Source organism: Pteropus vampyrus, unplaced genomic scaffold (genome assembly GCF_000151845.1).
Source record: "Pteropus vampyrus isolate Shadow unplaced genomic scaffold, Pvam_2.0 Scaffold86, whole genome shotgun sequence".
Taxonomy (NCBI): domain Eukaryota; kingdom Metazoa; phylum Chordata; class Mammalia; order Chiroptera; family Pteropodidae; genus Pteropus; species Pteropus vampyrus.
Window position 1 is genome coordinate 2,641,517 of NW_011888867.1, and position 5,424 is coordinate 2,646,940.

At 40.1% G+C, this 5,424-nt stretch overlaps 1 pseudogene; it reads right to left on the minus strand.

Annotated features, from left to right (window-relative positions):
* Positions 1-4,359: 4,359 nt before the first annotated feature.
* Positions 4,360-4,478, minus strand: LOC111742119 (annotated as a pseudogene).
* Between the last annotated feature and the right edge of the window lie 946 nt (positions 4,479-5,424).

Genomic DNA, 5,424 nt, shown 5'->3' on the forward strand with positions numbered 1-5,424 from the left:
TTTAAAAAAACACTCTCGATTATCCATGGCACTTAAAAAATTCTTGTTTTCCCCTAACACCCCGTTTCCTACAGTTCTTTAAAGGTAGAGAAATTATATGGCATTCAGTCGCAGTTGATTACTGCCTTGTTTGTGTAGCTGGTATTGTTTACAACACTGTTGTGATAATGTTGAGCATAGCGGAGTTGTGATTAGCCAGAAAACAATCCTCGCTCGAAAACTCTGCAGTGATTTTCCTATGAAAACAGTACCCAACACTCCCGTTTTTAAGGAGAGGTTTTACATAATGTATTATTTCCCTTCTTGGAAGTAACTTGTCTATGCAGAGGGAAAAAAAAACCTCCAAAAAACGAAAACTAAAACAATTTAGACTGCTCATGATTACAGCTACCATGATTTTTGAACATAAATTCCTAGAGGACAAGGATGGAACAGAAACCTATGCAGCAGACCCATTGGGCGGGGGTCATGCTGCGGGTTTAATACTGTATTCTGGAGCTCTAGTACAGAGCCTGGATTACGTTTGGAACTTACTGATTATCTACTGAGTGTCATTGAGAAAATCAGACAAGGAGTCTAAAGCACATTGAAAACTCATTTGCAAAGGGATATGAGAGGGGAGGAGATTGGAAAGGAAGTGAATGCATGGATGAATGAATGAGTGAATGAATGATCACATCCTCAGGGCCAATTAACAGTAAGCCAGCAGACAGAAGTAGTACAACCGTGATCTAGAAAGTGAACTGTTTGGGGGCAGGAATGCACCGTTCGTCTGATTGGCCAGCATTCAGCACCAAAGTCAGCTTGCAGTAATGCTTTTCGAATAAACAAACAGATGGATACATGGATGAAGCTGCTTTAACCTAAACTTTTACCCCCAGGCACAAATAGCAGCTGCCGTACCTATAATAAATCTTCTCTTTTTTTAAATCAATGTAAATTTAGGCAATTTCTTCAGCTGAAAAAAATAATGACTTGACAAGTTATAAGTACGGTAAGGAGCAGAATCTGTCCTACAGGCTAACATTTGACAGCCCCCACCTCCACGGAGAAAGTATTTGCAACTTCGTACATCTTAAACTAGTCAGATAGTGTTGATGGCTATGTTAATTCCGGTACACATCACCTAAGCTGGTGGCATGAAGTGTCTCGCATTGGTCTGGAACCTGAGAATGCCATCGCCAAATGAGATGCAGACATGACATGATCCAGCTAATTAAGCCACCACAGGGAACCTTCTTGCTGGGTTTGGAGGAAGTCCATTTAAAGCCTTGCACACAGGGAAGTTCCAAAGAGCGCGTAAGTAATCTTGACACAGAGAAACAGAAGATGCCTAAGTTTGGGACATCATGTATCCACAAGGTCACTAGGGATGAATCAAAGATTTTAAGTCAAGACCAGAAAGATATAAAAGCTATTCGCTGAATTGTCAAGGTCAGGAGGAGGATTGGTTTGGAGAAGAAAATGGGTCCAATTTTGGGCATGTCTCTTTGAGGTGACAGGTGGACATCCAGAAAGAAATGATGAGCAGTGAGTCGGAAGTACACATCAGACTCCCGCAGGGCAAGAGTCCAGTAGATACTTGGATGTGAATACCGTAAGGATGGCAGGTGAAGATGAGACAAAGGAATAGAGAGAGGAAGAGCCAAGGGCGTAACCATGTGGATGGAAAGAACAGCCCAAGGACACCAATGAGACATTGGAAGGTAGGAGGCAGGTCAGGGCACCCTGATGTTTCGGAAGAAGAGGGAAAAAAAGAGTTGCTAGAAAAAAGCCATACTCAACAATGGTGAATTTTGTAGAGTATACGGAGGGTAAGGACTGAGAAAAGGTCATTAATAAGTGACCTTCAAATAATGAGTTTCGGCTGTGATGAGTTATGGAAACGAGAATACAGGGTCAAGCGTGAATAGTTATCGAGGCAGCAAGTTCTAAATATTCTTTCAACAAGAGCTGATTTTTTAAAAAAAAGAACATGCATTATTCATGCTTTAAGATTCAACTGAAATACTACTGCCCCACTTCAGAAGATTACATGAAAACAATTGGAGAGAAGAATAAAAGGTTCAGTTATACTGATTAAAAAAAAACTTAATTATAAAATATAACAGATATGGAAAACAGATGGAAACAAATGCTTAGTGTAATGAATCTTATAAAGTCAACACTTTGAAGCCACGGTCCACAGATAGAAAGGGATAGAATTTTGTAGAGATAGAAATTTGCCAGGTACCGTGAGCCCCCACTGTGTGACTGAGGAGCACGATGCATTCAACCCTGCACGACTGATATACTTAAAAGAAGATGTGACTGCTATAAAAATAGATGCTTTTCTATACCTACTTAAGAAGTAATCTGTTAAAATAGCCTTTAAGAAATTACTTTTAAGAAAATCATCCCAAGTAAAGACTGTTAAATATAAGTGTGTACTTTGCTTTATAAAATAAAAATGGTCCTGAAAAGTGGAGTGTACATTCAACTTCTGAATACCGGATGTCATTTTGAATTCATTTTATACAAGTTTATTACTTGAAAGAGTCCTACCCGAATCCTTGTGTAAAGTGAATCATCAGTATGTTCTTTAACTCCATGTATAAAAATCGATTTTCATGTATTTGAATTACATAAGATCAGGGCATATGGGGCCTAGAATTAGCTAGGTAAGGAGGTGCATTTTTAGAGAACTTTTAAAGACAAGATTCATAAAATTTTCTACTAGCAGGCACAGGCAAGTATGATCTGCTTCGTTCCTGGAGGCAGGAAGTTAGAAGACAGTGAGATTTCCTGTCTTGGACCGGTGTTGGCGTCTGACAACTGGTTTATTATAGAATCCCTTTGAATGCACATACCTGCTCTCATTTCCCTGCTGGCAGTTGGGATATTGCAAAATTTATCAAATACGTCTCAGAGCTGGTGTCACTTCTCATTCCATTCAAAGAGAATCATGATTTAGGTCTTAATTAAATACAAACCCAAACAAAATCTCATTTTGCTCTTTTTTCCTGGTTTGTAATCTGTGGTATATTGACCTACAGAAAAAGAGCTAATTGTCTTAAAAGCTTTTTTTCTCCCTATGTTTTCCTTTAAAACGAAACTTTAAAGAAAATGTGTGACCATTTAATATAATTTCCTTCAATTTCTAAGGCTGTGAAAATCAATGCCTTGAAGCAAATGAACAGATGGTAAGAGAGAGGTTCATAAATTACAGCTCCCCGCCCCCTTCCCAAAAATATGGAGCCATCATTAATTTCCAAATAATAGCAAATCCTGGCAGGGGATAATGCCAACAGTCTGAGTAATGTTACCCATGCCAGGCCCTGGTGCTACTCTGTCTTCAGAGAACAAATTGACTGCTGTTCTTAAACCATTCCACCAAAACATTAGTGGCAAACACCATCCCTACGACGTCGTGGGCAGGTGTAAAAGCCATGGACTTTTCAGAAGAGACTTTCCAGCCTGCACAGAAACAAGGAAAACCAGGAACCACAGAGACGAACATAAATGCCTCTGAGGACTAGGCTTGTGCCCGTACTGATGCATGAAGCATGCATGTCCCCAGGTGAGGGGACAGTGGAAATAGGGAGTTTGCCTGCCTGTGTAAACGCACTCAGATTAAAACAATTACAAGCAAACAAGAATAAAGCAACCAACCCAAAATTCACTGTGCTAGACATTTAAAAAAAAAAAGCACTTAGGGTGGGTTACGTCCTGCGCTGCGATTTTTAATCTCGTGTAAGCTCTATCAGTGGTGGGCTGATAAACCAGCTCTCTGAAAAGAGTAGGTCCTGATTTGTAGCCTTGCCTATTTCCGTGGTGTAAATATTCCCGCCACGGCCAGGTTCAGGCTCTTAATGGTTGAACAACAACTAGCAAAATTCTCGAATATTCAATAATCAGCTCTCTTCTGCTGATTATAGAAGCCAGTTCCAGAACTCCATTGACTCTAGTTCTCTGCCACCAATTTATGGCCCAATCTTATTTTCCCTGTCTTTGGAATGCAAATTAAAAATTAAAAAATTAGGCTTGAATTTTAAATGTTTGAATATTGGTTCAATTCTAAAGAAACCTGTCAGATTTGGGTATGTGGACATCAAGTGGATTTATTATTGTTGCTTTAAAATGAATTAATAATTTCAAAATTCCTGATTTAATTGCTATTATAATAAATATTGATAGCAATTAGTAAATATTGATAATACACATAAGCAAAAACTCTTAGCATTCCTTAATCATCATTAAGAATGTAACAGAGTTGGCTCTTTTTTTTTTTTTTTTTTTTTAAGGCGAAGCAAGCTTTGGTTGACCTCACAGATTGCAAGGACCTTGTCAGTTTACAATCCCTTATTTTTTTATTTTTTATGCCTACAGCACTTGGTCTTCCTAGGTGGTCTCCCATCCAAGTACTAACCAGGCCTGACCCTGCTTAGCTTCCGAGATCAGATGGGATTGGGCTTGTTCAAGGTGGCATGGCTATAGACAACAGGGTTGGTTCTGAGACCAACTAGTTTGAGAATCACCGCCATACAATAACGCATGTCCAATTAACACATTCATTAGAGAAAAGATTTAGACTCTCTTGCCCACAGGGGTCTCACTCCATTGCAGCTGGCATCCCACTGGAGGATGATTATAAACATAAGTGTCTTCCTTTCGTATTAGAGCCAGTATGCAAATGCTTGCTGAAGGCATGAACAGGAGCGGGAAAAGGATAAAGTCACGTGAGAGGGAAACATCAAACCTAAGGATCAGTCACCTATGATCCCGAGCTGCCTAAACAGTAGCTACTCATGTCCAAGGGCGGCCCTCAGTGGGTACCAGCAGGGGGACTGGCCTATGGTGTCCATGGCCTCATCTTTGTGCACAGATTGTCATCACTTGGGACAAAGCATCTCTGTGCAGGTCACGTCTGCCTGGGTATACCCAGCCAGATGCATGTTAATAACAGGTATTGGACTGCTGTATGAAGGACTACAATTACCAACTCTAGATGTATGCAGTGTTATCTTGATATTCAGCTGCCTATGAAATTGGAACTTAGGTCTAGGTCTGTAGACAGATTGTTAGTAGCACATTTATTAGGGTCATACTTGGACTACAGTTACCTATGATAACTACCTGCTTATTTAAAGCCATGTGTGTGCCTTAATTTATTATCATCCTTATCGCTACAGAAGAAGACATACATAAATTTTAGAAGTATTTGTGAATGGCAGGCAGATTTTTGTCCAGAAGGCATGGGGTTTTACTTATTGTACGCAAGAAGGGGTTGATGGAGACCGTTGCATGTTGGGAAAAACACGTCCCCTGATTCTTATATTTTCACATGGGTTATCTCTGGGGCTCTTGAGCCAGCCCTCTGCACACTGCAGCCAATGGTTCCTGATTCCGGTTTCTCAATGGGGTGGAGCTGGTCTAGAATGTAAG